Consider the following 23,190-nt stretch of genomic DNA (forward strand, 5'->3'; position numbering starts at 1 on the left):
CCCAACTTTCCCCAATTTTTCATCCAATTTTACCCAAATTCCCCCATTTTTTTCTCAATTCACCCCATTTTTCCCAAATTTCCCCATTTTCCCCAAATTCTGCCATTTTTCCCCAAGTTTTTCCTAAATTTCCCCTAATTTTTCCCAGTTATCCCCCATTTTTCCTGATTTTTCACTTGTTTTCCCCAAATTTCTTACTTTTTTCCCAGTTTTCCCTCCATTTCCCCTCAAAATCCCCCATTTCCCCAAATTTCTGACTTTTTCCCCAAAATTTCCCCCGTTTGTCCACATTTTCCCGGATTTTCCCCCAGTTTTCCTAAATTTCCCCCCATTTTTCCCCATTTTTATCAATTTTCCCCAAATTTCCCACTTTTTTCTCAAATTTTCCCCCATTTTTCCCAATTTTTCATTCGTGTTCACCAAATTTCCCACTTTTTTCCCCAATTTGTCCCCATTTTCCCCAAAATTCCTGGTTTTTTCCCCCCATTTTTTCCCACTGGGGAAATTTGGAAAACTGGGGACCCAAAAATTTAAGAAAATGTGGGGAAATGGGGGAAAAATGTGGGGGAAATCTGGAGAAAAATCTGGGAAAATGTGGGAAAAATGGGGAAATTGTGGAAAATTCTGGGAAATATGTGAGAAAAATCCGGGGAAATGGGGAAAAATGGGGGAAAATGTGGGAAATTCTGGGGAAAATGGGGAAAAATATGGGAAAATGTGGGAAAATCTGAGGAAAAAAAGGGGGAAAATGGGGAAAAATGTGTGAAAATCTGGGAAAATGTGGGAAAAATGGGGGAAAATCTGGGAAAATGGGGGGAAATGGAGAAAAAATCCGGGAAAATGGGGAAAAAATTGGGAAAAAACTGGAAAAATGGGGAAAAATTGGGAAAAACCCTGGGAAATTCTGGGGAAAATGGGAGAAAATCTGGGAAAAATGTGGAAAAAATGGGGGGGAAAGGGGAAAAAATGGGAAAAATCTGGGAAAGTAGGGAAAAAATGGGGGGAAAATGGGGAATATTCTGGGAAAATCTGGAAATCTGGGGAAAAAACTCTGAGAAAAATGGGGAAAAATCTGGGAAAAATGGGGGAAAATGAGGAAAGATCTGGGAAAATGTGGAAAAAATGTGGGAAAAATCATGGAAAATGGGGGGAAATTGGGAAAAAATCCGGGGAAATGTGGGAAAAAAAGGGGGGAAATCTGGGAAAATGTGGAAAATAATCGGGAAAAAATCTGGGAAAAAATGGGCAAAATGAGGAAAAATCTGGGGAAATAGGGAGAAAATCTGGGAAACTGTGGGAAAAAATTTGGGAAAATGTGGGAAAATGGGGAAAAATCCGAGAAAATGGGGGCGAAATGGGGAAAAATCTGGGGAAATGTGAAAAAATTGGGAAAAACTGTGGGAAAATGGGGGAAATGAGGAGAAATCCGTGAAAATGGGGTAAAAATGAGGAAAAATGTGTGAAAATGGGAAAAAATGGGAAAAAATCCGGGAAAATGGGGAATATCGGGGAAAATCGGGAAAAATGGGGGAAAATCTGGGAAAATGTGGGAAAATGTGGGAAAATCTGGAAGAAAACCTGGAGAAAAATCTGAGAAAATGTGGGGAAAATGGGAAAAAATGTGGGAAAAATCTGGGAAAATGTGGGAAATTCTGGGAAAAGTGGAGGAAAAATCTGGGGAAAATCTGGGAAAATGGGGAAAAAAAAGGGAAAAATCTGGGAAAATCTGAGAGAAATCTGGGAAAATGGGGACAAAGTGGGGGGGAAATGCTTGAAATTCTGGGGAAAATGGGGGGAAATGGAGAAAAATGGGAAAAAATCCCAGAAAATGGGGAAAAATGGGGAAAGATTAAAAAAAATGGGAAAAAATCTTGGGAAAATCTGGGAAAAATGGGGAAAATGGGGGGAAATGTGGAAAAATGGGGAAAAACGTGGAAAAACTGGGTTAAACTGGGAGGAACTGGGAGAAACTGGGCCAGAGGGAAAGGGATGTTGCCATGGAAATGTGAGCCTGCCCCTCCCCCACCTGGCCCAGGGCCCACGGGGGGGGGGAACTGGGTTAAACTGGGACATATTGGGAGGCACTGGGGGGGACACTGGGAGTTACTGGGAGCTACTGGAAGCTACTGGAGGGGTCACTGGGGTTACTGGGATGGACACTGGAGTTACTGGGAGCTACTGGGGGGTCACTGGGGTTACTGGGAGCTACTGAGGGGGTCACTGGGGTTACTGGGAGTTACTGGGAGCTACTGGGGGGCTTACTGGGAGTTACTGGGAGCTACTGGGGTGGACACTGGGGTTACTGGGAGTTACTGGGATGGACACTAGGATTACTGGGAGTTACTGGGAGCTACTGGGATAGACACTGGGGTTACCGGGAGCTACTAGGAGCTACTGGGGGGGTCACTGGGGTTACTAGGGGGGTCGCTGGAGGTACCGGAGGCATTACTGGGTTTACTGGGAGCTACTGGGAGCCACTGGGAGCGGCCCATCCCCCTCCCTCCCCAAGGTCACCCCAAGGACACGGAGGGGGGGGAAGGGGGGGAAGCCCTGCCCCCTCCCAGTCCCTCCCAGTCCCTCCCAGTTCCCTCCCAGTCCCTCCCAGTACCTGAACTGGTCACACAGGGAGCGGCTCCAGGTGCCCCGTCCAGTTTGGGCCCCCGGGGCTATTTTTGGGACCCGGTGACGTCACTGGGGGGGAGGGGCCTCGAGGGGGCGGCCCCTCCCCTCTCCCTTCCCAGTACAGACCAGTAAGGGACCAGTAACGGCCCCAGTGGGGGGGGGAGGGGAAGGAGGGAACACTGAGGGTGGGGATGGAGCAGGATGGTCCTTGAGCATGGGGGAAGGGCAGGAGGTTCCCTGAGGGTGGGGGAAGGGCAGGACCATCCCTGAGGGTGGGGGAGGGGTAGGCGGGTCCCTGAGGGTGGGGGAGGGGCAGGAGGGACCCCGAGGTGGGGGGAGGGGCAGGAGGGTCCTGAGGGTTGGGGAGGGGCAGGGAGCGACCCCGAAAGTGAAGGAGGGGCCCTGAGGGTCCCTGAGGGTGGGGGAAGGGTAGGAAGTTCCCTGAGGGTGGGGGAGGGGCAGGAGAGTCTCTGAGGTTGGGGGAGGGGTCCTGAGGGCCCCTGAAGGTGGGGGAGGGGCAGGGAGGGCTCCTGAGAGTGGGGGAGGGGTAGCAGGTTCACTGGGGGGAGGGGAAGGAAGGGACCCTGAGGGTGGGGGAGGGACAGGAGGGACCCTGAGGGTTGGGGAGGTGCAGGAAGGGGGGGGAGGGGCTTTGGGGGGCCCTTAAAGGTGGGGGGAGGGGCTGAAAGTGGGTCCATCATTGGGAAGGGACACGCCCACCCAAAACCCAGTAAGTCCCAGTTGAGCTCCCAGTTCCGGGAGGGGGAGAGGATGCAAAAGACACGCCCACTTGCAGAGGCTATGGCCACCTTGGGATGGGACACGCCCACCAGGGAGAGACCACGCCCACCTAAAGAAGGGACACGCCCACCCCCAAACCACTAAGTCCCAGCTGAGTTCTGCCTTAACTGGTCCTTACTGGTCCCACCACCCCATTCTGCGTTCCAGTGACCCGTACTGGTCCATACTGGTTTATACTGGTCTATCCTGGTTTATACTGGTCTGTACTGGTCTGACCTTGATGGAGATGCTGAAGTGCTCCCAACCCCCTTAACTGGTCCTTACTGGTCCCACCACCCCATTCCGTGTTCGAGTGACCCGTACTGGTTTATATTGGTCTATACTGGTCCATACTGGTTTATACTAATCTATACTGGTCTGACCTTGATGGAGATGCTTAAGTGCCCCCAACCCCCTTAACTGGTCCTTACTGGTCCCACTGCCCCATTCCCCATTCCAATGACCTGTACCGGTCTGTACTGGTTTATACTGGTCTGTACTGGTCTGACCTTGACGGAGATGATGAAGCGCCCCCAACCCCCTTAACTGGTCCTTACTGATCCCACCACCCCATTCCCTGTTTCAGTGACCCGTACTGGTTTATATCGGTTTATACTGCTCTACCCTGGTTTATACTGGTCTATACTGGTCCATACTGGTTTGTACTGGTCTGTACTGGTCTGACCTTGATGGAGATTCTGAAGTGCCCCCAACCCCCTTAACTGGTTCTTACTGGTCCCACCACCCTGCTCGCTGTTCTAGTGACCTGTACTGGTCCATACTGGTCCATACTGGTCTGTACTACTTTTTTACTGGTCTATACTGGTCTAAATTGGTCTATACTGGTCTATACTGGTCTACACTGGTCTATACTGGTCTATAATGGTCTGACCTTGATGGAGATGCTGAAGTGCCCCCAAGCCCCTTAACTGGTCCTTATCGGTCCCACTGCCCCATTCCCCATTTCAGTGACCCATATTGGTTTATACTGGTCTATACCGATCTATACTGGTCTATGCTGCTCTGTACTGGTCTGACCTTGATGGAGATGCTGAAGTGCCCCCAACCCCCTTAACTGGTCCTTACTGGTCCCACCGCCCTGCTCCCCATTCCATTGGCCCATACTGGGTCATGGTGGCAAGAACCCCAGCAGGAGCCAGGTGGGGTCTTCCTGCCATTGGATGAGTGCTCTGGGAGGTCAGCGCTGCTCACAGATCCAGATCACAGCAGCACATTTCCAAGAGCACTGTCAAATGGGAAGGGCAAAGCACAATTATTAGGAAGGAATGGAGCTTTTCTCAGTCAGTGTTTCCAGTTTCCTACTCCTGAGGAATCGGGGGGTTGAGAAATGGAAAAGAAACTCTCATGTTGGACAAGTCACTGAGACTCCTGAGCTGTAACTTGGAATGCACAAGTGCTTCTGTAAGCAACTTCCTAAAGTGCTTTCGGTCTCTGCTCTGCTTTTGATAGAAGCAGCATCACTTCTGCTGGACCCATCTGTTTTTTCTTTATCTGCCCTTTTCCACCTGCCTGAGGTTTCTCTCAGGTCAAAGTGAGAGCACAGACATTTGGATGGAGTGCTGACAGGGAAGTCATGAATGGATTTCTGATGTTGAATCTACTGTTTTGAAATCAGAAAATGTGGTGCTGAAGTCATCGTTAGCCTTTGAGAGGGAAACAGGAGAAAAATCGAAGAAACTTGTTGCTAAAAATGAACTGCTTCAAACTGAGGTTGACCACCTTCAAAGTCTTGTTGCGCCAGAGTGCAGAGAGAAAACTGTTGCTAAAAAAACAGGTTCCTGGTTTGGTCAGGCAACTTCATAAACCAGTGTCTTACCCTGGCATTGAGACTTGGGAAACCACAGAGAACCCTGATTCTAAGTCTCAGGAGAGAAAGAAACAAGGAGAATTTGAAGTTCAACTGATGTTTCTAGAGTCTTCCAGCTTTCCTCACATTAATGAAAATAGACTGAGTGATCCCTGTGATAATGAACAAAGGGAAGATTATTCTTTACCTCCCTCAATTTCCTTTGTGCCTGATACTGAATCCACTAAAAAACCTTGGACTCAAAAAGAGAACCCGACCCAGAAAACAACTCAATTCATTCTGATTCAAGTGGTTAAAGAGCAGAAGCATTATGGCGATAAACCTGGACAAATTAAAAGCCAACCAGTGAAATCCTATCAATATATCACATACCTTGGGATTCCACTTTGTTCTCATCAACAGTTAATACAATTTCCAATGGATATGGGGACAAAATGTTGGCAGCAAAATGACAAAGATGGGATTAAAACCCAGACGAAAAAGAATTAAAATCACTGGAGAAAAAGAAGAAACCAGTCTTCAACCAAGAGCTTCACCCTGTTACTGTTTTGTTGATATTACCTTTTTGCTTTTTATTCTAATAATCATATTGTATGTTAAAATTTGGATGATTATGAAACAGTCAGCTCACCGATTACCCCCATCAATACTAGACGATGCCCGCAGTATACACCTGTCCCAACCCCTCCAGGAGCCCTCAAATCCCATCCTGGTCCCACAGGACACTCCCAACTTCCCCTCAAACACTCCGAGGCCCCCAGATTGACTCCCAGATCCAGAAAACTCTTGCTACCTGCCCATGGAGTGCCCAGTGTGGCCCACCAACTGCACCACAAAACCAAAGCTTCCAGGCTTTCTTTCCTGGGAATTAGGGCTGTTGTTTCCTATTTTCAGCCATGCCTCCCAACTGATAGCCCAACTCCCAAACTGCTAGCATGCCTGTTGATACAGAATTGTTAAAATAAACCTTGCCAGTATATGTTTTCAGACACCGATTATTTAGTGTCATTTCACTTTAATCCACCCCAAGGGAATTATTAATAAAAACCTGAGTTACCCCCTCTCCCCTTTTCCTGGGGCGGGTTGTAACACCAATCAGCACTGACTCCGCCCAGTAGGCATAGCAAAGGAAGTTTCCTTTTGGTTTAGGGTTTAGTGTTAGGGTTAGGGTTAGGGTCAGGGTTTAGGGTTAGGGTTAGGGTTAGGGTTAGGGTTAGGTTTTGAGTTAGGGTTAGGGTTAGAATGGGTTAGGGTTAGGAAATTTAGGGTTAGAGTTACAGTTAGCAAAAGTTAGGGTTAGGGTTAGGGTTAGGTTTAGGGTTAGCAAAAGACAGGGTTACTGTTAGGGTTAGGGTTAGGGTTAGGGTTCGGGGTATGGGTAAGGGTTAGGGTTAGGAAGAATTTGTCTCAGTGCGCGATCTAACAATCGCGGTTTTAGCCCATTCCGGACACGCAGTGGTGCCCAATAAGCCCCTCTCAGGCTATAAGCCTGATTCACTGCCCACCGCTGTCAGAATCTTTTGCTTTTTCTCTTGGGTCTCTGCTTTTGCCGTTGCTGTTCAGTTGCGTGTCTGGTGGAATACCCACCGCCGTCCAGTATGTGCTCTACTTCTATAGAGCACTGTCCCCTAACCCCAACATTAAAAGAGAGACTGGAAGCTATGCGCAAACCCTGTTCCCTAACCCTAACCCTAACCAAGAGACTGCAAGCTATGCGCAAACCTTTTTCCCTAACCCTAACTTTAAAAGTGAGAATGCAAGCTATGCGCAAACCCTTTTCCCTAACCCTAACCCTAAAAACGAGACTGCAAGTTATGCACAAACCCTCTTCCCTAACCCTAACCTTAAAAAAGAGACTGCAAACTATGCGCAAACCCTGTTACCTAACCCTAACCTTAAAAAAGAGACTGCAAGCTATACGCAAACCCTTTTCTCTGAACCTAACCTTAAAAAAGAGACTGCAAGCTATGCGCAAACCCGATTCCCTGACCCTAATCCTAAAAAAGCGAATGCAAGCTATGTGCAAACCCTGTTCCCTAACCTTAACCTTAAAAAAGAGACTGCAAGCTATGCAAAAAACCAGTTCCCTAACCCTAACTTTAAAAAAAAGACTGCAAGCTACTAGGGTTAGGGTTAGGGTTAGGGTAAGGGTTAGGGTTGGGGTTAGGGTTTAGGGTTAGGGTTAGGGTTAGGGTAAGGGTTAGGGATTAGGGTTGGGGTTAGGGTTAGGGTTAGTCAGAATCTGTCTCAATGCGCGATCTAACCATCGCGGGTTTACCCCATTCCAGGAACGCAGTGGTACCCAGTAAACCCCTCTCGGGCTATAAGCCCGATTCAGTGCCCACCGCTGTCAGAATCTTTTGCTTTTTCTCTTGGGTCTCTGCTTTTGCTGTTGCTGTTCTGTTGAGTGTCTGGCAGAATACCCACCGCCGTCCGGTATGTACTCTGCTTCTATAGAGCACTGGCCCCGCCCACTGGGTGGAGTCAAGAGGTGGAGTCCGTGTTGATTGTTCTGCGTCACTGCCTCCGCCTACTGGGCGGAGTCAGTGCTGATTGGTGTTACAACCCGCCCCAGGAAAAGGGGAGAGGGGGTAAATCAGGTTTTTATCAATAATTCCCTTGGGGTGGATTAAAGTGAAACGACACTAAATAATCGGTGTCTGAAAACATATACTGGCAAGGTTTATTTTAACAATTCTGTATCAACAGGCATGCTAGCAGTTTGGGTGCTGTCATACCACAATGTGACACAGAGATAACCTTTGGGGGGGGGGAAAGAAAATGCATAGGGGAGAGAAAGGCAGGATAAGAGCAAGGGAGAGTAAGAGAAAGAAAAGCTGAGAGTGGACAGATGTATATAGTCACCGCCCACGGGGTCCAGCGATGCTTCCATGTCTGTCAGTTGAAGTGGTGGCCTTGATCTGCCGGGGGTGAAGGAGGGAAGTCCCCATACTCCAAGAAGTTATGAGTTAAAACCATGATTAGTGTCACGGACCATGCCTCGAGCCTCCAACATCTCAAGGGTTGCAGTCTCTCTTCTAAGGTTAGGGAACAGGCTTTGGGCATAGCTTGCAGTTACTGTGTGGACCAATTGTCAGAGACTGAAATGGTTAATGATTTATGCATTCTAGGAGACTTTTCAGGCTTTTGACTTGCATGATACCTCTGATGAGCAGTCGGGCCCCTCCCTCCCTCCAGTGCTGAGGGTGTGAAGCCCTGAAAAGGCAAGAGCTGAGTTTACAGGCTTTTGACTGTTGATATATCTGATGAGGAATCAGGCCCCTCCCTCCCTCTGCTATGAGATGTTAGGGTTCGGGTTAAGGTTAGCAAGGGTTAGGGTTTAGGTTTTAGGGTTTATGGTTTGGGGTTTAAGGTAGAGTTAAACCATCATTTTCGGGGTATGGGCCCCATAGCTTAATTAGCTGACCTTACTAGAAAATAATATAGAGGGAGTATAGAGGATTTTGATTCCTTTAGTGTAGGTTCGATTCCTACTTTTCTAAAATTAGGAAATGAGAGGATTGGTATACCTCTATGTTTACTTTATCATAGTAACCCTTTTGGATTCAGGCACATTTCCTTGAGTGTCTTAGGTAGGGGGGTAGGCCTGCATAGGTGATAGGAAGGCTGGTATGCCATAGGCATAAGGTTAATGTTAGGGGTAAGAAGTTTTTTCAAAGCAAATGTATGAGTTGATGATATCGGAATCGAGGGTAAGAGGTGCGGATTCATAAGAATCCTGTGGAAAGGAGGAGGGTTTTTGTAGCTAAAGTAGGGGGAATGAGTTCTTGAGGGAGATTAAGTGAGCTGGGCTTTAGGAATAGAATGGTTGTGAGTGCATTTATTAGTATAATATTAGCATATTCGGCAAGAAAAAACAAGGCGAATGACCCTGCAGCATATTCTACGTTGAACCCTGAGACTAGTTCAGATTCTCCTTCTGTCTGGTCAAATGGAGCGCGGTTTGTTTCGGCAAGAGTGGAGATATATCATATTATTGCTAAGGGCCAGGAGGAGAAAATGAGGTAGAGAGGTTCTTGAGTTGTAGCTAGGGTATTGATGGTGTAGTTACCACTAAGGATAATTACGGATAGGAGAATAATGGCTAGGGTAACTTCGTAAGAGATAGTTTGTGCGACTGCTCGGAGGGCGCCGATTAAGGCATATTTTGAGTTAGAGGTTCACCCTGATCATCGAATTGAGTAGACTGCCAAGCTAGATAGAGCTAGAAGGAAGAGTATGCCAAGGTTTAGGTCAGTAAGGGGAAAGGGTAGGGGAAGTGGTGTTCAGATTGTAATTGCTAGGAGAAGGGCTAAGATAGGAGTAGATATAAATAAGTAAGGGGATGAAGTTGATGGACAAATTGGTTCTTTAATGAATAGCTTTACTCCATCTGCTATAGGTTGTAAGAGGCCAAATGGTCCTACAATATTAGGCCCTTTTCGGGCTTGCATATAACTTAGAATCTTACGTTCAACTAGGGTAAGAAATGCTACGGCGATGAGGATGGAGAGAGCATAGGATATTGATATAATAAAGTAAGTGAGGGTTAAGTGAATTGTCATGTGGTTTGCGTTGGAGCTAGGGAGAGGATTTGAACCTCTGGGTAAAGGGTTTAAGCCTTCTGCATTTGCCAAGCTCTGCCACGCTAGCGGTCCTTTTCTAGGAGGGGGTTATGGTGGAGCTCTTAGTAATTTAGTTGGGTTCATTACTGGGTGTGAAGGCGTGCTTGTGGCATAGGCCTTACTTCTTCGATCCTTTCGTACTAGAAGGAGTTGTAACATAGATAGAAACCGACCTGGATTACTCCGGTCTGAACTCAGATCACGTAGGACTGTTAATCGTTGAACGAACGAACCCTTGGTAGCGGTTGCACCACTAGGATGTCCTGGTCCAACATCGCGGTCGTAAACCTCCTTGTCAATGTGGGCTCTTGAAGGAGATTGCGCTGTTATCCCTGGGGTAGCTAGGTTCATTAATCAATTATATTGGGTCTGGTTACTATTAGCACGTTGATGGGTAGTTCTTGGTTAAGATGGATTGTCTGATATTTGGAGGTTAAGTTTGTCTCCAAGGTCACCCCAACCAAAAAATGCACACCAGCAAAATCCCGGGGGAGTAGGCCCTGTGGGTGAGTATTGTTTATGGGAGTGGTAGCAGATTTTAAAGTTCCACAGGGTCTTCTTGTCTTATGGGGTTATTCCTGCTTTTGCACGGGAAGATCAATTTCACTGATTATCTGTAGGAGACAGCTAAGACCTCGTTAAACCATTCATACAAGTCCCGATTTATGGGACAATTGATTGCGCTACCTTTGCACGGTTAGGATACCGCGGCCGTTGAACGAATTGTCACTGGGCAGGCTTCACCTTTAATACTTGGTTTGCTAAAGGCTATGTTTTTGGTAAACAGTCGGGCCTTGGATTTGCCTAGTTCCTTTTACAGATTTTAATCGTCTTTGGGGGCGCTCCATAGGTGGGTTAACAGAGTTTTGGGTATAAGGTCTTGTTAAGGTTAAAAAATATCCTGTGGATTGTTAATAATGTTGTAATGTAAGCTTGCGCCATAGAGGGGATCCCTAGTTACTTATTTTAGCATAAATTCTCTTATTTAATATAAGTTGGCCTATTGGGGAAGAGGGAGTCATGAGGAAGTTTAGATTTTTTTAGGTGAGGAGCTTTGACGCATTCTTTAATGGTGGCTGCTTGAAGGCCCACAATTAAGCTGTAATTAAATTTATCCGCTAGGGGAGAGTGTATTCTTTTTTAAAGGAGCTGTACCTCCTTTAAATAGCCCTTAATTCGCTTCATGTGGGTTGAGTGTAGTCCTGGGAGGTGAATTAAGAGGGAACTAAGATTCATTTCATAGGCAACCAGCTATCACCCAGCTCGATTGGCTTTTCACCACTACTAACGAGTCTTCCCACTCTTTTGCAGCAGAGACAGGTTTGCTCAGTAGATAGCTGCTCGTAAGTAACTCGCTTGGGTTTCGGGGAAGCAAGCTTAAATTGACGTTTTGCTTGGGTAGTTCTCACTAAATCATGATGCAAAAGGTACAAGGGTTGGTCTTTGCTATTTATTGCTTGGTTTGTCATTACTCTTTCATTCTTCCCTTACGGTACATGATCTCTATTGCGTCTTGAGTTTACCTTTCTATGGCCTATACTAGGTTGAGTGAGAGAATGTTTTGATTTAATGGGTAGTATTAACTTAGTTTCTATGTAATCTGGTAGAAGAGCTAGAGTTAGGCTTCAAGGCGATCTGATATGGAACAGATATCTTTCAGGTGTAAGCTGAATGCTTTAGTTATAGCTACGTCTTGGTAGACTAAGTGCACCTTCCGGTACACTTACCTTGTTACGACTTGCCTCATCTCTAGCTTAGGGGTTTATTATAAATAAAATTAATCCTAGCTTGTGAGGAGGGGGACGGGCGGTACGTACGTGCTTCAGAGCCAGCTTAAAGGAGGCATTATTATCCTGCTTTACTGCTAAATCCGCCTTTTAGGAGTGATTTCACACTCCTTGTCGTGAGGTATTCTATGCTAGAAAATGTAGCCCATTTCTACCATCTCATGAGCTATACCTTGACCTGTCTTATTAGTGGGATGTTGCTGTTGTGCCCACTGTTAAACCCTCAGTTTAGGGGTGGGCTGACGACGGCGGTATATAGGCTGATTTGGCAAGGGATGGTTGGGTGTATCGTGGGTTATCGGTTATAGAACAGGCTCCTCTAGGTGGGTTTGGAGCACCGCCAAGTCCTTAGAGTTTTAAGCGTTTGTGCTCGTAGTTCTCAGGCGGATGCTTAAGTGGTGAAAGCATCGGGATTTAGGGCCAGGCATAGTGGGGTATCTAATCCCAGTTTGTGTCCTGGCTTTCATGGAGTTTTGTTGATCATGAAGCTAAGATCATTTCTATGGGAGTATTGGATGCATCTTGTGCTTATAACAGCTTGGTTACATTTCAGTCTTAGTTGAAGTGATAATGAAAAACCACTCTTTACGCCGTATAAAGTTAATTTGGGTTTCTTGTGTGACCGCGGTGGCTGGCACAAGATTTACCAACCCTGGTAAGTTGCTTTAACTAAGTCAAGTTTACACTTATTGCTTAATATTAATTACTGCTGAAAACCCGTGGGGGTGTGGCTAGGCAAGGCGTTTTGGGCTACAATTGGAGTGGTGTGCCTGATGCCTGCTCCTACTGTCTTTTTAAGGTGCTGAGGGCATTTTCACTGGGATGCGGATACTTGCATGTATATATTTGGCAAGAACTAACTGTAAGGTTAGGACTAAGTCTTTTTTGTCCTTGGGTATGTGTAATAGCCGTCTTAACATCTTCAGTGTTATGCTTTATTGTAAGCTACAAGGACTAAGGCTGTTATAGGCATAGTGATTATTATTGGGGCTTGTTTTAGTTGTAGTAATAGTTGCTATTGATTTAGGATTTGTTTAGTGGTTGGAGAAGTAGTTCTAGTGGATAACAAAAATGTGTTGTTGAGAAGTTAGAAGAGTAGAAAGGGGCAGGATTGTAGTGTTGTGGGCGGGTTTGTTAAGGTTTTATGTTCTTGTAGTTGAAATTACAACAATGGTTTTTCAGGCCAAAGGTCTTGGATAGAGGCCAAGCAGGAATTGTTATGACGTACTTTATACTATTTTTAAGTGTTAGTTTTATTTTGGGAGGACTAGCAGTTGCTTCCAATCCTTCTCCATACTATGCAGTAGTGGGGTTAGTGTTGGCGTCTATTGTAGGGTGTGGATGGTTAATGAGTTTGGGGGTGTCTTTTGTATCACTAGTGTTATTTCTGGTATATTTAGGTGGGATGTTAGTGGGTTTTGTGTATTCGGTTTCATTGGCAGCAGATCCATTTCCTGAGACCTGAGGGGACTGGCAGGTTGTTGGGTATGGTGCTGGGTTAGTTTTAGTGTTGGGGGGTGGGGTGTTTCTTATAGGGCTATCTGAGTTAGAGTGGTTAGGGATAAACACGGTGGATAGTGGGGGTGTTTTATCTATTCGGTTGGATTTTGAGGGAGCGGCTATGTTTTATTCTTGGGGGGTGGGACAATTTTTAATTGCGGGCTGGGGTCTGTTGCTGACTTTGTTTGTTGTGCTAGAACTTGTACAAGGGTTGTCTCGTGGGGCAATTCGAGCGGTTTAAGGAGGTGTGGTTCAGAGAATAGTTTAATGAAAATGCCAGCTTTGGGAGTTGGTGATAAAGGTTTGATTCCTTTTTTTCTGAAGGGTTGGAAAAAAGTTTGGACCCAACTGTTAAAGGTGTATGTGGGTGGAATATTAGTTAGAGTAGTGGGGGCGATTAATTGGGGAGGTAAGAGGGTGAAAGGAAATGATGGGGTAGATTAAAGTGTAAACAAACAAATGAACAAATGAATGATGAAAGGAAATGATGGAGTAGATTAAAGTGTAAACAAACAAATGAAGAAATGAATGATGAAAGGAAATGATGGGGTAGATTAAAGTGTAAACAAACAAATGAACAAATGAATGATGAAAGGAAATGATGGGGTAGATTAAAGTGTGTTAAAAAAATTTAACAAATTGATGATGCAAATGTCTTAATTGGAAAATTAGGGGAATGGAAAGTTTGTAAAATTTGAAATTTTTGTTAAAAAATTTAAAAACAAAAATTAATGATGAATAGAGGGAAAGTCCCTAGATCATTGCAAAAAATGACAAAATTTTTGTCATTTTTTGTGAAATTGACGACAAAAAATATGTCTGGTGTGCATTAATTAAATTGCAGCTTGATGAGAGACGTAATGGAAAAACCAAACCAACAGCACGTGACAGTGCATCAGTGCAACAGTATGAGACCGAATAACACTTGAAACCATATCATTAATTTTCACGCGAAAGTGAGAAAACCGCTTGCCGACCATAAGGGGTACATGTCAACCATATATGGGAGCCCCCTGGCGGAGCACTCTGAAGGGCTTATTGAGATCTACCCCAAAAAAAAACCCCAAAAGTTTAGAAAAGAGAAAATGCCGCGATCACAAGGTCCAGGTTGGTCGAGCATCCCCAACCATTAGTAACGGAGCGCAAGTTTAGGAAAATTAAGCAAGTTATGGCCCTGACCGAGGAACCAGAGGCTACAAAGAGCAAGTTATGAGAGTGGGTTATTGGTGGAAAGGGAAAGAATACACCTGAAGCTGGACATGATAAACATTACTAACGCCGGGTTCTTGGTTTCTCGTGAGGAGTACGACTAATAAATAACCCAGCACTTCTTGGTTGGTACATAGAGCAAGGCTAAGTGGCGAGTGGTCCATGGACCATGGATTTTAGGTTCTGTGACGTTCCTCGTATTGAGAAGGATTTTATGCGAAAATTAGCGGTTTTAGGTTTTAGTTCGTTTGGCAGGATTATTCCTAGAACATGACATGTTATGTCCTTGTGTGGGAATGTGCCTAGATCTGTGAATGACAAGTTTTGGATTGTATGGGAGATAGTATGGAAATTTGGATGGTTTTTGCAATAATAGTATGTCAGATTTTCCTACATGCATGTTATGTCTAATGTGGTGAAGGATGCTATGCAAAGTAATACATACCGTAGGGTATGGGGGGAGGGGGGGGCCCCTCCCCTTGATGTACGTGTTGATTGGAAAGTTGGGGGGTGCTTGGATATTTTTTGGAAAACTCTAAGAAGGGGGCGGCCTTCAGTCTTTGGTTTACAAGACCAATGTTTTTTATAAACTATTAGAGTGGTTAGAGGTTGAGTATCTTATTTTCTAGGAGACTAGTAATGGGGAATAAGATGAGAATGATTGTGAAGTAGGTAGTTGAGGCGAGTTGTCCGATGATAATAAACGGATGTTCGACTGGTTGGCTACCGATTCATGTAAGGATTAAAAGATTTGTTACTAGGATTCAGAATAGAAGTTGGGAGAGAGGTCGGAAGGTTATAGTTCGTTGCTTTGACATGTGGAGGAATGGGGCTAGAAATAGAATTAAGACGGAGGCGGCTAGGGCTAGGACTCCTCCTAATTTGTTGGGGATTGATCGTAGGATGGCATATGCAAATAGGAAGTACCACTCAGGTTTAATGTGGGGAGGTGTTACTAATGGGTTTGCAGGTGTAAAATTTTCTGGATCTCCTAAGAGGTTGGGTGAGAATATGGCAAGTGTTATTAGAGGAATGAGGAGGAACAAAAGGCCTAGAATATCTTTTATTGAGAAATAGGGGTGAAATGGGATTTTGTCGCAGTCTGAATAAATACCTAGGGGGTTGTTTGAGCCTGTTTCGTGTAAGAAAGTTAAGTGGATGAGGGTGAGACCTGCAATTAAGAATGGGAGGAGGAAGTGGAGGGCAAAGAACCGGGTAAGTGTAGGGTTGTCAACTGAGAATCCTCCTCAAGCTCATTCTACAAGTGTTTGGCCAATGTAAGGAATTGCTGAGAATAGGTTAGTAATTACTGTAGCTCCTCAGAATGATATTTGGCCTCATGGGAGGACATATCCTATGAAGGCAGTTGCTATTAGAGTTAAGAGGAGAATAACTCCTGTGTTTCAGGTTTCTTTATATAGGTAGGAACCATAGTAGAATCCTCGTCCAATGTGTAGGTAAATGCATATGAAGAAGAAGGAGGCGCCGTTTGCATGGAGGTTTCGGATTAGTCAGCCGAATTGAACATTTCGGCATGTATGGGCGACGGACGTGAATGCCAGGGTGATATCCGCTGTGTAATGTATTGCTAGTAAGAGGCCAGTGGTGATTTGGATTGTTAGACAGATGCGAAGAAGAGATCCAAAGTTTCATCAGGCGGAAATGTTTGGTGGTGTTGGGAGGTCAATTAAAGAATTGTTGATTATTTTTAGAAGGGGGTGATGTTTTCGTAAGTTAGGGGCCATTAATTCTTAGTTCTGTGTAAATAAGATTATAATTAAGATAGATAGAGCGAAGGATCCTAGATAGGTTTTGATTAGTCTGGAGTGTAGAGTAGTTGAGATTTTGGATACTTTGAGTTGAAGGGTCGCTAGTCCTTCTGGGCCTATTTTTTTATATCAGGATAGGTCGATTAAATGGGATGCAATGTTCTGGCCGTTGTTTAGGAGTTTAGTAGAGCTGAGGCGGTGTATAAGGGGGTTAAAATATCCTAGAGTGCTGGAGAAGTTTATAGTGATATTTTGTTTGGGGGCAGAGAAGGTACGTGTGAGTTTTGATAGTTCTAATGCCAGAATGATGCCTAATGTTGTAATAATGATAGCAGTGGTTTTTGTGACCAGTGGTATGGTTATAGGAGGGGTTTTTGTAGGGGAGATATAAGAGGTAATTAATAGACCAGCTATAATACTTCTGAGAGCGAGACGAGTAATTGGGTTTGTGACTGCTGGGTTGTTTTCATTGATGGGAGTAATGGAGGGAATCCGGGTGTAGTCAGTTTGTACTAGTAGGGCTATACGTAGGCTGTAAGTTGCAGTAAAAGCTGTAGCTACGAGGGTTAGGAGGAGTGCTCAGGTGTTTAGATAGGAGGTGTTAAGACTTTGGATAATGAGATCTTTTGAGTAAAACCCTGCTAAAAATGGTGTTCCTATGAGAGCTAAATTTCCGATTGTCAGGCATGAGGTAGTTGTAGGGAGTAGTTTCTGTAATCCTCCTATTTTTCGAATGTCTTGTTCACCGTTAAGGCTGTGAATGATAGACCCAGAGCAAAGGAAGAGTATGGCTTTAAAGAATGCATGCGTAGAGATGTGTAGGAAGGTTAGTTGAGGTAGATTTAGGCCAATAGTGACTATTATTAGTCCTAGTTGGCTGGATGTAGAGAAAGCAATAATTTTTTTGATGTCGTTTTGGGTAAGAGCGCATGTAGCGGCAAATAGGGTGGATAGGGCACCTATACAAAGGCACATAGTTAGGGCAATTTGGTTGTTACATAATATGTGGTGAGTGCGAATAAGTAGAAAGATTCCGGCAACTACTATTGTGCTGGAATGGAGTAGGGCAGATACAGGGGTTGGCCCTTCTATAGCTGCTGGGAGTCATGGATGCAGGCCAAATTGGGCGGATTTACCTGTGGCGGCTAGGATGAGCCCTAAGAGAGGGAGAAGGGATATTTGGTTTGGGGAGGATTGCTGTTGAATTTCTCAAGTGTTTATTGAGGATGCTAGTCATGCTATGCAGAGGATTAGTCCAATATCCCCAATACGGTTGTAAAGTATGGCTTGAAGTGCAGCGGTGTTGGCTTCTGCTCGACCGTGTCACCATCCAATCAGGAGGAAGGATATAATTCCGACTCCCTCTCAGTCGATAAATAAGAGGAATATGGTATTAGCGATGATTAAGATGAGTATTGCAATGAGAAAGATTAGAAGGTAAAGAGAGAATTTTGTGGTGTGGGGTTCTGAGACTATATATCATGTTGTAAATTGAAGAATAGATCATGTTACGAATAGTGCAATAGGAAAAAACGTTAAGGAGTATTGGTCTATTTTAAGGCTAAAAGGGATTTTGAAGTTCGCAATAAATTTTCATTCTCAATAGAAAGTGGTATTTTCCATATTTAAGTAGATGGAGAGGATTATGGGAATTAAACTAACTATGAAGGAAGTTTTAACAGTGTGTATGATGGTTGTTGGAGAGTTTAGATAGTTTTTGGATAGGAGGGGGAGTAGGATGGGTATAGAGAGGGGAGCCAGGGTCAAGAATATAGAGGTGTTGAGGATTAATGGGAAGTCCATTACTTTTACTTGGACTTGCACCAAGATGAATGGCTCCTAAGACCAGTGGATTGCTATTATCCTTTAAAAGTAAGGGGGCTGAGGTCTTAGGCTCAGATGCAAGAGTTAGCAGTTCTTGTTGGTTAAACCTCCCCTCGGCAGGCAAGAAGAGTTTAACTTCTATTTTTAGGATCACAGTCTAATGTTTGGTTTAAAACTATGCTTGCATGTGGGAATTCCTGAGATTAGCTCTGGTTTTAGGATGAGGAGGAGGGAGGGTAGGATATGAAGTGTTATAAGGAGATGTTCTCGTGTATTTGAATTTTGGGTGGTTGTAATATAGGTTGGAGTTGGACCTCGTTGGGTTATAAGGAGTATGTAGAGGGTATAGGCTGCACTTAGTAGAGTTGCGGCTCCAGTTAGGATAATGGTGAAGGTAGATCAGTTGAAGAGTGCAATTATGATAGTTAATTCAGCTATCAGGTTAGTGGTAGGAGGAAGGGCTATGTTTGTTAGGTTGGCTAGGAGCCATCAGATTCCTGTTAGAGGTAAAAGGGGTTGTAGGCCTCGTGTTAGAAGGAGAGTACGACTATGTATGCGTTCATAGTTTGTATTAGCTAGGTAAAATAGTATGGAAGAGGTGAGTCCATGTGAAATCATTAGGATTATGGCCCCTGAAAAGGATCAGTGGGTTTGGATTATTGTTGCGGCAATGACTAGACCTATGTGGCTTACTGAGGAGTAGGTGATTAATGACTTAAGGTCGATTTGGCGTAGGCAGATGGAGCTTGTCATTAGTGCCCCTCATAAGGCTAGGGTTAAAAATGGGTAGTAGAGGTAGTCTAATAGGGAGTTTGTAATTATTGAGGTACGCATAATGCCGTATCCCCCAAGTTTGAGGAGGAGCGCAGCTAGGAGTATGGATCCTGCGATTGGAGCCTCTACGTGGGCTTTTGGGAGTCATAGGTGTAGTCCGTAAAGGGGAGCTTTCACTATGAAAGCGAGCAATAGGGCTAGACTTGATATGAGGCCTGTTCAGGAGTTTGTAAGAGATGAGTGTGAAAGTTTTATTATAGTGATGTGTATAGTTCCTGTTTGAGTGTGAAGATAGAGGGTCACTACTAATAGGGGAAGAGAACTAATTAGTGTATAAAATAAGAGGTAGATTCCAGCACTTAAACGTTCTGGTTGGCTACCCCATCGTGTGATTAGAATTAGGGTAGGGATTAGGGTAGCTTCGAATGCGATATAAAATAATATCAGTTCTAAGGCTGAGAAGGCCAAGATAATGAATGGTTGGCTGAGGACTATGGTTATGGTAAAAATATATTTTCGTGTGGGAGGTTCTTGTTGAAGGTGATTTTGGCTTGCCAGGATTATAAGAGGTAGAAGTCAACAAGATAGAACTAATAAGGGGGATAAAATTTGATCAGTTCCAAGTCATGGTGATAGGTTTTTGCTAGGGTAATAGGTTGAAGGAAGTCATTGTAAGCTAGCGGTTGCAATTAAGAGGCTGTGCGAGGTGACATTGAGTCATAGGAATTTTGGAGGAGATAAGAGGGTTATGGGGAGTAATATGATTGTAGGGAGAATAATTTTTAACATTGTAGAAGGTTTAGATTGTGTAAATGATCCGATTCATGAGTTCGGGTGGAAGCTACTAGGACTGCTAGACCGGCGCCTGCTTCACAGGCTGAGAATGCTAACATAAGAATGGGCATTAAGGTGGGGGATGTTGTTTGGGTTTGAATAGGTCATATGGAGAGGGCAATGTATATTGATAGTATTATACTTTCTAAGCATAGCAGGGCAGAAATTAGGTGTATTCGGTGAAAGGCTAGTCCTAGACTACTTAGGGTGAAGGCAGAGGAGAAGCTTAAATGCAGAAAGGTCATTGAGAAAGTCACGGGGTAGGACTGTGGTTTGTTGAGCCGAAATCAACTGTCTTTGCTAGACTAACTTTCTGAAGTTATTCTGCTCATTCTAAGCCCCCTTGAATTCATTCATAAATTAGCCCTAGTGTGAGGAGGAGAATGACTGTGGAGGTTCATGTTAAGGTAGTGAGGGGGGAGAGGAGTTGAGTAGCCCATGGGAGGGGCAGTAGGAGGGCAATTTCTAGGTCGAACAAGAGGAATAAGATTGCGACAAGGAAGAATCGGATTGAAAATGGGAGGCGGGCAGAGCCCAGTGGGTCAAAGCCACATTCGTATGGGGATAATTTTTCTGAATCTGGATTTATTTGAGCTAATCAAAGGTTTAGTGAAGTTAAGATAATACATAGTGATAGAGAAATTGTGAATATAAAGAGGATGATGTTAATTGCCTTTCTCTGGTTTTGATCCAGATTTTAGAGATTGGAAGTCAATTGTAATTAATATACTAGAAGGGCAAGATCCTCATCAATAGATTGTTATGTAGAGGAACAGTCAGATAATGTCAACAAAATGTCAGTATCAGGCCGCTGCTTCAAAGCCGAAGTGGTGGTTGGATGTGAAGTGGAATTTTACGAGGCGGAGGAGGCAAATCAAGAGGAAGGAGGATCCAATGATTACGTGGAGACCATGAAATCCTGTGGCGACGAAAAAGGTTGATCCATAGACTCCGTCGGCAATTGAGAATGGAGCTTCATAATATTCTATTGCTTGAAGTGCTGTAAAGTAGAATCCTAATAGGACGGTTATAAGTAGGGCTTGGGTAACTTGGTTCCGATTGCCCTCTGTAATGCTGTGATGTGCTCATGTGACAGTGACTCCTGAGGCTAGGAGGATAGCAGTGTTTAGTAGGGGGACTTCTATTGGATTGAGAGGTTTGATTCCTATAGGAGGTCATTGTCCTCCGAGTTCTGGAGTGGGGACTAAGCTGGAGTGGAAGAATGCTCAGAAGAATCCTAGGAAGAAGAATGCTTCGGATGTAATAAATAAAATTATTCCGTAACGTAAGCCCTTTTGGACTGTAGGGGTATGGTGGCCTTGGAATGTGCTTTCTCGTACGATGTCACGTCATCATTGGAGTATCACTAGGATTATAGAGAGTAGGCCTAGGAGTAAGAGTTGGATAGAGTTGTGGTGAAATCATATGGCTAACCCAGAGGTAGTGAGGAGGGCGGCTGCTGCTCCAAAAATGGGTCAAGGGCTTGGGTCTACTATGTGAAATGAGTGGGCTTGGTGTGTCATTAAGGGTTAAATGTTTTCTTGTAAGTAAAGGCTTAGAAGAAGTACAAAGACATACGCTTGGATTATTGCCACGACCACTTCTAGAATTGTTAAGAGGAGTAGAATTGTTCTAGTTAGAAGGGACACGGTAGGTATAATGGGAAGGAGGACGGTAGTGGCTGTTGAAATGAGTTGGATGAGCAGGTGTCCTGCTGTGAGGTTGGCTGTGAGGCGAACTCCTAAGGCTAAAGGGCGAATGAGAAGGCTTGTTGTTTCAATTATGATGAGGGCAGGAATTAGAGGTGTTGGGGTGCCTTCTGGTAGGAGGTGTCCAAGGGAAGCTGAAGGTTGGTTTCGTAGGCCTGTTAGCAGGGTGGCAAGTCATAGAGGGAAGGCGAGGGCTAGGTTTATTGATAGTTGGGTAGTAGGTGTGAATGTGTAAGGTAGGAGGCCTAATAGGTTAATTGTTAGAAGTATAATTATGAGTGATGATAGGATTAGGGCTCATTTATGGCCTTTTTTGTTTGATGGGGTTATTAGTTGTTTTGTGATTAAATGGAGAAATCAGAGTTGAAGAGTTGAAAGACGATTTGTAACTCATCGATTGCCAGGAGAAGGAAGTAATAGGGTTGGGAATAACAGCGAGATGAGGATAAGGGGGATTCCGAGGAGGGTTGGGCTTATGAATTGATCAAAGAAACTTAGGTTCATGGTCAGTTTCAGGAATGGGTTTTTATAGTGGGTAGTGTTTTGTTGGAGGGTGAGTTAGTTGGGGTAAATAGTAAGAGTTTAGGTTGAAGGATAAGAGAAAAAGTGAATCATGAAGTTAGTATGATAAAAAGTCAAGGTGCGGGGTTTAGTTGGGGCGTGTCATTAAGGAGGGTGAATAATCCTCTTTCTCTAGCTTAAAAGGCTAGTGCTGGTTCATAGCTTCTTAATGATTAGGATGTTAGAAGTGAAGATCAGTTTTCGAAGTGTGTTAGAGGGGCTGATTCTACTACGATAGGTATGAAGCTGTGGTTGGCTCCACAGATTTCTGAGCACTGACCGTAGAAGATTCCAGGACGGGTTGTGATAAAGGAAGTTTGGTTCAGTCGTCCTGGAATTGCATCGGTTTTTACACCAAGGCTAGGAACAGCTCAGGAGTGGAGAACGTCATCAGCTGTAACAATAATTCGAATCGGGGATTCTATTGGAATGACGATGCGGTTATCAACTTCTAGGAGGCGGAAATGACCGAGTGGTAGATCCATAGTTGGTAGTATGTAAGAGTCAAAAGATAAATCTTTAAAGTCTGTATATTCGTAGGATCAGTATCATTGATGGCCAATAGCTTTGAGGGTGAGGTCAGGCTCATCGATTTTGTCTATCATGTAGAGGATTTGAAGGGATGGGAGGGCTAGTATAATTAGGACAATGACAGGTAAGATTGTTCAGACTAGTTCTACTTCTTGTGCGTCGACGGTGTTGGAGGATAGTTTTTCTATAAGTATAAGAGCTAGTAAATACAGGACTAGGCTACAAATGGCTAGTGCGACTATTAGGGCGTGGTCGTGAAATTCAATAAGTTCTTCTATAATAGGGGATGAAGCGTCTTGAAAACCAAATTGAGAGTGGTTGGCCATGGAGTTGGGATGGGATGTACTGGGTTTTCACCTGTGATTTAGTCTTGACAAGACTATGTAATGATTTTACTAACAACCCATAAGAAAGAAGCATGAGTGGTTTGATGCGGTTGGCTTGAAACCAGCTTATGAGGGTTCGATTCCTTCCTTTCTTGTACTTGGACAAAAGCTGGTTCTTCAAAGGTATGGTAGGGAGGAGGGCAGCCGTGAATTCATTCAATGTTTGTGGAGGTAAGTTCTGGTTGCACTACTTTCCGTTTGGATGCGAAGGTTTCTCAGATAATGAAAATTAGTATAATTCCAGCTATTATGGAGATGAGGGAGCCGATGGAGGATAGGGTGTTTCATAGGGTATAAGCATCTGGGTAGTCTGAGTATCGTCGTGGTATACCAGCTAGGCCTAGGAAATGTTGTGGGAAGAATGTTAGGTTGACCCCAAAGAATATTACTCCAAAGTGGGCTTTAGCTCATGTAGAGTGAAGGGTGTAGCCAGTGAACAGTGGGAATCAAT

At 44.4% G+C, this 23,190-nt stretch overlaps 3 long non-coding RNA genes across 3 annotated transcripts in view; 1 reads left to right on the forward strand and 2 right to left on the reverse strand.

The window, feature by feature from the left end:
• The window catches only part of LOC127462858 (uncharacterized), a 96,856-nt gene that overhangs the window by 31,578 nt on the left and 42,088 nt on the right, over window positions 1–23,190 (forward strand). The window lies entirely within an intron of this gene.
• The window catches only part of LOC127462860 (uncharacterized), a 41,850-nt gene that overhangs the window by 7,459 nt on the left and 11,201 nt on the right, over window positions 1–23,190 (reverse strand). The window lies entirely within an intron of this gene.
• Window positions 3,340–4,495, reverse strand: LOC127462865 (uncharacterized). The gene is made up of 3 exons (XR_007900582.1): window positions 4,441–4,495; window positions 3,867–4,087; window positions 3,340–3,740 (listed from the first exon to the last, which is right to left on the reverse strand). It is a non-coding gene; the product is annotated as an uncharacterized LOC127462865 (long non-coding RNA).

This window comes from Manacus candei, unplaced genomic scaffold (assembly GCF_025592945.1).
Source record: "Manacus candei isolate 608988 ecotype Guabito, Panama unplaced genomic scaffold, ASM2559294v1 h1tg000142l, whole genome shotgun sequence".
Classification (NCBI taxonomy): Eukaryota; Metazoa; Chordata; class Aves; order Passeriformes; family Pipridae; genus Manacus; species Manacus candei.